The 9,354-nt window shown below is 44.8% G+C and overlaps 1 long non-coding RNA gene across 1 annotated transcript in view; it reads left to right on the top strand.

The window, feature by feature from the left end:
• Positions 1-7,698, top strand: part of LOC126530588 (uncharacterized) — a 37,947-nt gene extending 30,249 nt beyond the window's left edge. Inside the window, exon 4 of the long non-coding RNA XR_011893985.1 lies at positions 5,064-7,698. This is a non-coding gene — a long non-coding RNA (uncharacterized lncRNA). The remainder of the gene's footprint in view (positions 1-5,063) is intronic.
• Positions 7,699-9,354: the final 1,656 nt, after the last annotated feature.

Raw genomic sequence — 9,354 nt, 5'->3', positions numbered from 1 at the left:
CACAAGTGGGGAGAACGACACAGGACAAGCACCATGTTAAAATTGGCTTCAAGGCGCTGTCAATACAGGTTAAGAAAATGTTAGTAAGCACCGGGGCTACGCAGGATCCAATACAAATCCCTTGTCTTTGTCGATAAAACTTGTTCTCGAAAGAGATTAACGTCACATCAAGGTAAAATTCTAGCATTTTCATAAAATTATATATTGACACGCCAGAGGAGTTTTGGAACTCCACTGCACCGTTACTTTCTATAGCATCTCTGACAGAACGAAATAAGGCATCGTGGGGCACAGAGTAAAACAAGTCTTCAACGTCTACTGAAAACACATAACCATTGGAAGTACATTCCTCAAGAAACCTAACAACATCTTTTGAACTCTTTGTGGCGTACGGATCTTGAACTTTAAGGGATGTAAGGTGCTTTTGAAGAAACTTGCTTAACACAATCAGCCAAGTTCCATTTTCGCTGACCACTGTTCTGAATGGCACGGACAGTTTGTGCGTTTTGGCCGTAAAGAACATGGAAAGGGCATTGCTTTTGCTGTTACCAATGTCATTGGCCAGCGTGCTCAGATCTAATTCTTTGCACATCGCAGCCGCCTTGCCTCTCACTCGCGTCGCACTAGCTTTCAGAGGGATGAAGTTCTTTGCAATTGCTTCGCCGGCTCTTTTTTGAAACTCTTCCTCGGTGAGCACCACAAACCCACCATCCTTGTCAGCTTGAAGAAGCCGGAGTCTATTCTTCCTGAAATACGACACGACTTTTCCCATAGAATCTTTGCTAGTCAACGTGTTAGTGCTGGTCGTAGATCTTATAAGCGTATCCACACCATCCAGAAGGCATCTTTCACGGTTTTCTTCCAACGCCTTTCCTGCTATGCGCCTATTAAGCGCCAGGAACTCATGTGCTTCTATCCGTGGCTCGTGGCTGAATTTCGGACCTTTGTTCAACACATGCCTGACATCGTTGGGAAGATCAACGTCTCCGATGACCGTCACCAGCCTTTCCGGGGGCTTCTTGTCCTTCTTCAGAGAAGACGACTGTAAACACTGGTTCAGTGTCTGAGCCCATCAAAATATATATGTATATATATATATTATAGAGAGAGAGAGAGAAAGAACAGCGCATTAGTAACTCCCAGTTATGGATATCCATACATTTGTTCCCGCGCGCAGGCATCATGTAATGAATGATTGTAGACCAAAAAATATTTCGCGTTTCTTTCCGGATAAATACATGAACATTAATAATGCCTTGGTTTTCATACTTATTAGGAAGTAAAGGAACATTACAGGTTAGCGATTGCATTAGATAAATTGTTAGCCTTTTTGGCACGAGCCATCTATCCTGGCTGTAGTCCCGACAGTGATTTTACAAGTGAAGAGACTTTGTTAGAGGAAAAAAATATGAATAGAGTAAAGGAAAGCCATACAGATCTGGCAGTTTGAAATCGCGTTAAATTTGGTGAAAAGTGGTGATGTTGTGTGGAGGTATGGAACGTTAGCAATAATTCCGACGTGCACGTTTCTGAAGAAAAAGCTTGTGTTAGTGTTCACAGTGGTGCCCCACACATGCATGCAGTAGTTAATATGAGACGCAAATAGTGCCTGGTAAATTTGTAATTTCAACTGTTCTGGAAAGAAATAATATTTTTAAGGCCGTTGTGGCTGGACCATCCCAATGAAGTGGAAAGGAGCGCGTTCGCTTTAGGAATGACATCGCAAGCCTCCAGACCAGAGACAAACAGGCTGGTATCATCCACATATAGAATGGTTGTTGCCTCGCTTTCTGCAAGGGTTCATCGAGCAATAAGGTTCCCAAAGAGCTCCAGCCGCACGGGAAGGTGCGAGGTGAAATCCGGCAACACTCATGCAGGCGGCTGTTCCCCCACTCTCCATTCCCCCCAGCCGCACTTTGCTTCGCTGCACCGCTCATTCTTGGCTCAGCAGCCGTCCGATATGGAGGTTCCCATTGTTGATCGCGCCAAGTACGAGATTTGTTCCGCAATTCGCTTTTTGCACGCCAAGGGGACTCCCCCGTGGATATTCATCATCAGTTGACAGAGGTGTATGGCGACAAGTGCATGTCCGTTCAACACGTCCGAAAGTGGTTTAGGGAGTTTAGTGCCGGTTGAAAGAAAGTCCACGATGAAGAACGGAGTGGAAGACCATCAGTTTCGAAGGTGGTTATCAAGATGGCCCAACGCAAAGTGTTTCGGAAGAGGAGGATCAACATCTGTGAACTTATTGCTCAGATTCCTGGAAGTTCTTACGGTACAGTGGAAAGAGCTTTGACTAAAGTATTGGGGTATCAGAAGTGTTGTGCTCAATGGATACCGCGGCTATTGACATCAGACTACAAGGAGAAACGCCTTGACTGTGCTCGCCAGTTTCTTCAAAATTGTCAAGAAGATAAGGAAGGATTGTTGGACTCCATTTTTATGGGAGACAAAAAGTGGGTGTTTCATTTCACTCCTGATATGAAATAAAAATCCCAAGAGTGGCGTCACCCAGAGTCACCAGTCGCAAAGAAGTTCAAACTCCTTCTGCTGGCAAAGTCATGGCCACTGTTTTTTGGGATCATAAGGGAGTACTGCTGATCGAATTAATGGAACGTGGGACAACAATCAACTCTGAGAGTTATTGTGCAACACTATGAAAACTCGGGCAAGCTATTCAGAACTGCCGGCGAGGACAACTGGCAGCCAGTGTAACACTGCTTCACGACAACGCCAGACCTGACGTCTCCTGTCAAACCCAGGAACTTTTGACAAACTTTGGGTCGACTGTCATGCCCCACCCACCGTACAGTCCGGACCTTGCACCTAGTGATTATCACTTGTTCCCCAAGCTAAAGGAACATTTGAGTAGCCAACGCTTCCGGAGCGATGAAGTCGAAGAGGTGAAATGCTTCCTCAATGGGTCGGCGGCAGACTTCTACGACACTGGGATACAGAAATTGGAGCACTGTATACAAAAATGCATAGAAAAAGATGGCGATTATGTAAGTTTCATCTTTCCAATAATGTAAATTTCTATGAGAATAAACAATGTTCTCTACTTCTAAAATTGATGGGAGCCTTATTTCTGGATCAACCCTCGTATGTCTATCATGTCATTAACGTAAATGTCGAAGGGGACCTAAAATGCTGCCCTGTGGGACACCTAACAATATTGCCGTCCGAGGAAATACTATTTCCAATGACAACGCATTGCCTGCAATCAAGCAGATACGAACACAACAAAATATGTCATTCCATGTACACCGTTGGCAGTCAACTCTGTTAATAGAATCTTGTGTTGCTGACTGTCAAAATCCTTGCTGTAGTCAATAAATATCCGGACTACTAGGTTTCATTTTTCTAGCTTCTTGATTAACACCTGCTGAACAAGCAGTGCAGTTTCGGTAGAGCAGGTCATCAAAGCTGTTTCTCCATCGCCAGGGTTTGTGTCATGCTCTCCAACCATGATTCCTCGCTCCTTTGTGCCCTCCAGAGGGGCACGGTCATGGCCCCCCAAACAAGGGGCTTAAATCACCACAGCAATGAAATTGCAATTTTTCGCTTTTAATATGCTTCAGTGCAATACATTGCATAAGCTTCCCTGCTTAACTCAACTGTAATGCGGCAGAGGTGACTTTAGGAACACTTTCTAGACATGCCAAACAATATGTGCATTCTGGTCAGAACTACACCTGACTTAACATTCCGACACGTCGGCATATGGATGGCCCTTGTGCAGTTTAAGAGCACGAATACGCATGCTGGTTGTGGCTTGAGGAAATGTGATTTCTTAAACAAGTTTCAATGCCAATGCCCGAGACTGAGCTTCACCGCAATGCAGTTGTGTTATGCACTGGAGCTTCTGTAATGTATTGCGGTCCATCACTGCAGCAACGTCAGAACCAGCTTTGAATGGGTGTCATGTGAGTTATTAGATGTCTCGGTGCTCATACTGTGACAGATGACGGCACATGTGCGCATGTATAGTCGGGAACATGTGCAAGGCTGTGTTGCAGTCTCGTATATGGAGCTTGCAAGATGGGCGAAGCAAGGGCCCAAATCACCACAACCCTGCCGGAAATAGCTCTAAATCCCTGCCTGTACACTTCTTAAGGGTTTCGGTGCTTTTACCGTAACCGGAGATTGCACATATAATACTATATTTTCAAAACTGAGCTCATTGGAACATCTTCCTGTTCATGCTATGCACACAAAAATGAGGAATAAGGGAAAAATTATGCAGATCCCACACCCTGTGGGAATTGATGTAAGTGAAGCTTTCCATGCTGGATGCTCTGATTGACGATAATTAGCAGTGTTGACGGCTAAAGCTTAATTTCTTCAACGTTTAGGCTAACACGAGATTGGCGAATTGATGTTAAACGTTACCTTGTGGGCACCACTGCTGTTTGTCTGCGTAATAGGCAGAACACACAGGGAGAGGTGCTTGCATGAGGCATTGTTGTGGGCCATATCTTATAACCTGAGAGGGTTGAAAGTTGTCATTTCCTCATATGGCACATCGCGTTATGGCAGAAGTTTTAAACTTGAATTGGATTATGGGGCTGTACGTGCCAAAACGACACTCAGATTATGAAGCACGGCATAGTGGCAGACTCCAGATTAATTTTGACACCGTGATGTTCTTTAATGTGTCCCAAAATCTAAGTGCACATGGGTTTTCTATTTCGCCCCCGTCGAAATGTGGCTCCTGCGATTGGGATCAAATCCATGACCTCTCGCAATGCCATAGCAGCAGAGCTAATGCAGCGGGCACAGAAGTGTTGATTTGACGGTCAACCACTTCTGTAGTGTTTCCTGGACGCTGCAGTGTGCTTTAATGCGGCTCTGCTTCTGCACGCCCTGTGTGAATTGCCCGCTTGACATATTTTCATTGTGTTTATTTTTTCAGAAATAGCAGCAACGTATTGTATTGTGCCTTGAACATAAGCACACCGCAACCGCTGTTGTATGTTAGTGGAGTTTCCTTGCCTTCTCATGTCACTTCCCCCATCTTATATGGGAACTGCCTCTTCTCCTCCCTCTTCTTCTCTCTACAGTTCTATCTGTGTCCCCTCTCGCCTCGCACATAAGCGCTGCAGTTTCTTCAGTGCTTCTGAGGGGAGTCACGGATAATTGCAGCTGTCAGGTGGCTAATGTGACAACGGCCAGGGAGCTCCAGAGGGCATTGTGCACATTCGATGCGGTGGGGTGAAAGCAAGCTTCTCCCATCTCCTTTCCTCTCTTACTTGTGCCTGTCATGTATATACAGACTCTGAACACCCCCCCTCCCCCCCCGACGTGGTGTGTGTGACATCAGCAGCAGTCCACAGCAGCAGCTGGAGTGGGAAAGTCAAAGGAAGAGACAAAGAAAGCTTCACTTTAAAACAAAATGCGTAAAGGTTTCTATGCTTACCCAATGAGGAAACCCGTCCGTCACGTAAGATGATTGCTTTCAAGATAAGGCCCGCATGAGCGAGCGAATTGTAAGATCGGGCCTGCGCAGCCGTGCCATAAGCAGCGGCCGCTGATGTACAGTTGATAATGGTTTGCATCGAGAGGAGGCAGCATCATTGACCACATCTACTTATGACGTCTACCTAACGTGACACTGTTCAATTATGTCACGTAGAACAGCACGCATTGGCCAATGCTCATCTTCCATGAAGCAGCAACATCATCCAAATGCACCATGATATAAAAGGAGTGAACAGTGCTACTACTGGCCTCTGCTTCATACTCATGCTGGTCTCAGTTTAACATTTCGGTGTTGCAAATGCGCTTCTCCATTTCATGATTTTTTTCGTGGCGTTTCTCGCAATTATATGAAACGCAGCAGCATATGACGACAAAACAGTAGGTGATCAGTCGCAAATGCTTATGCATCATTTAGATAACTCCCACAGGATACTCTGCATGTAATTTTATCTTTTTCCACTTTCAGTATGCTTCAGCGCTATGGTATGCTTGACCGCGTAACCTTGCTATGTCCAGTGTTCGTGACCCCTTCCCACTGTTGGTATACTTCATCACAATGCTAAGTGCATGGTTGAATGCGTAACACCACTGTATTGGGATGAAGTTAACTTATTGGTCTGACATTACAGTTTTAATTTAGCGTACGCAACTATAGCGTATGCTATACGCTAAAGTATATATAGCGTATGCTAAGCAGCACACATTTCTTTAGGTTGAGTTGGCCTGTGAGATGTTCAGATCTTAGAGGCCATGTGCCGTCATTGCGGCTATCTCCCGACTGTAGCTATAGGTGGTGCTAACATGTCGGATGTTTCTTTCGTTAGGTTTCAACTCACTCGAAACGAGAAGCGATCTCGAAAACACCACAAGGTTATCCATAATACTCTGTCGTCGAAGCAGCCTGAGACTAAGCGAAAGCCATTTACACAGTCAGTTGCAAAGAACGAAGTCCATTTTACAAAAGCAACGCCAAATTCAATTCGAAGCTGGCAGCCGGGGCCGCCGCCATGTTTCACGCAAATTCCACAAACCACGCAAAGACACTAATGCTAAATCTGAGAAATAGTGCGCGTACGCTATACGCAATGGGTCGTTTAGCGTTCTGCGCATGCGCAGTGATGACCCACTATTTTATAGCGTACGCTAAACTAAAACTGTCTATTATGCAGCACATTTTAGATGCTTGCTGGTTTTAAAGTCCGAAAGCTGAGATAGTACAACAGCGTCGCACACTATCACATGAGGAAAACGAACTGCTGCATGCAGCAAGTAGCGTCAGCATAAGCACTAGATTACAGTTGAACAGCTCTACAATGAAGACCACAATTAATTTGCCTGTAAAACAAAGAAACTTATGCGTCCCTGACGGCTGATTTACGTTTATAAAACGAATGCCGCACCAGTGCCGCCACTGCCCCGCGAAGATGTCACCAGGGTAAGCTGTGCGCTAGCGCTAACAGCAGTGTATTTGAAGAGCGTGCTGATATTACTAGTTCTGTTGCCTTGCTCCAGGATTCACTCACCTCGTATGCTACTTGTTGTGACGGATCAACGGCTGACGAATGCATGGATAGGCCGCGAATGTCAACGAAGGCGACCAAAAATTTTGCAGCAAGGGAGGCTTAGGGGCACTAGACAATCGGGGGCTTTGCTTTGCATGGTTCCTGCATTTGGTTGGAGAGCAAGCTGGGAACCTCAATGGAGCATAGGGTGGCTACAGTAGAACGTGCTGTCAGGGATATTTTGCAGAGAAAAATTAGCGGTCTATTTCATTAAGTCTCCCTTGAATTCTTGTTAAAGATTTTCTTTTGTTGAAAGTGCTTAGCTATTGTGAGCAGTGAGCTGCGCAACCTTTAAAACAAAGTGACCTGCATAGCAAAGGATTTTGAAGGTGCGAGCACTTTGTTAAAAAGGCGTTTGACTACACAGATACATTCAGAGCAGCGCTTTCTACCCTTTAGCCCATGCAGAATTTGTAGGTCCTATTTGCGCCACCAGGATCTGCCGATGTACTGCAGTGAAGCCTTTAATATGTGTCCCAATGTCCAATGCTACGGAGTTCAACATATCCATTTAATGTCTGAGCAAGTTTGATGTATGAAGTTTCATATACATGTAATTCTCTTGGTGATTCACCAGCTGTTATTTAAGCAGTAATTCTATTTATAATTGTTTCATATAACAAGGTTTAATTGTAATGAATTATTGCTATACGACATTCTTTCCATTACTATAACTATTACTCTCAAGCTTGGAATCTCCCAGCTTCCTCATACAGTTGGCCAATGTGACAGTGCACCTGACACAACAAGCCATGTCGTACACTTACTCTGTGCATATTCACAGCCCATGCAAGCTTGTGCTGAAAGCTTGTTGCTGCTTGCAGAGGTAAACGTTTCACTTGACTGTTGTAATGATCTCGCTGACTATGTGATGGAATAAACAGTTACTCCACAATAAAACATAGTATGAGGCCATTTTGTAAACATGAGCTTGAAGTAAAACTGTGCCATGCATCGTCGAAAAAGGAAAACAACATTACAGGGATGAGCATACTTATCGTGGGCTTGTCTCTATAGCTTTTATGTCTTGCTTTGTCCACATTATGCTGCACAGTTTTAGTTGAAGTGGTTATTGGCTGGCAGACGTCTTCCCATCATGTTACTACGAGTTTTGATGAAAGCAGTCTTGGCCAGCCTCTCTACCCCTGGTTCTCTGGCTTAGGTGCTGGTGCCTCCAGTAGTTCAGATTTGAACGGGTGCACATTAATTTTCCCTCTCAGTGAAATCATACCAACTTTCCCAGGTTACCGGGCTTCTACAATTCCTCCTAAGTTGAACTTGTTCAACAGCTTTACCGAGTACTTTAAGTAGGCAGTGTATTCTATGTCGTAGGGCAAACAGAAAATTAGCATAAGCACTCTTGCTTTCAGGCTGCCATAGACTTCGAGTTAAAAGTGCAGTCGAGATCAACATGTCCAACCTTGATCCCTCCAGCCAATGTGCCAGCCTTCCCTATGAGCCACTACTTGCGAAGGTGAACATACCTTCTTTGTTCCATGCAAAACGTTTTGTTAACTGTTTCCAGGAAAAAGTAGTTCAAGCATAAATGGCCAACGCATGCTCTTCATACCAGGTTGCCATGGATAATGGAGACGATAGGAAAGTACAGGCCAGCGTCGCTGTCCCAGATCCATCCGGCAGCTTTTCTGTCACAGGTCCATGTGTCCTAACTGCTGGTCTTTAATGGGAGTTGACACTGTCTCCTTCTATAGCGGGCATTTTCTGACATGCTCTTCTGTGGGAGAATGCCCCATTCATAAAAAGAAACAACAAAGATTGGACACAAAATGGTGCAGCTCATTAAAAAAAAATTACTTGCTGGGTTGCTGGGCCGTATGCGTCGGCGCTCGTGACTCGACAAAAAGCAGCCGCAGTGGCACGTGCAAGCTCAGGCTTCACATAGTTTCGCGCCCATCGCAAGAGGGGCACCTCACGGCTACATTCGGATATCGCCGGCGCACAAGGAGGAAGTGCAGAAACATGCACGCTTGCAGTCTCAGAGGGACGCGCATGCGTGCAAACTCGATACCATGGGTGCACAGCTAGAAGGGAAGAAGGGTCGTTTTGCCACACGCTTGCGCACCCTGTAACATTTTGTGGGCGAGTGTACATGCTAGACATGTTGTCTGTAGTGCTTATTTTTGAAATGTGATCCTTTGGGATGTATAATACATATAATATGCATCTTAGCTTTGTTGTGCATTAAGAAGAATTTATTTTATAAATACTATATAATTATCTGAAAAGATGAATGTTTCTTTAGATTTCACACATTTCTTTTGCTACATTGTAAATGTATATCCTAATAGAT

Source organism: Dermacentor andersoni, chromosome 4 (genome assembly GCF_023375885.2).
Source record: "Dermacentor andersoni chromosome 4, qqDerAnde1_hic_scaffold, whole genome shotgun sequence".
Classification (NCBI taxonomy): domain Eukaryota; kingdom Metazoa; phylum Arthropoda; class Arachnida; order Ixodida; family Ixodidae; genus Dermacentor; species Dermacentor andersoni.
The sequence above is the reverse complement of the archived record's forward strand: the minus strand, read 5'-3'. Positions and strand labels throughout refer to the sequence as shown.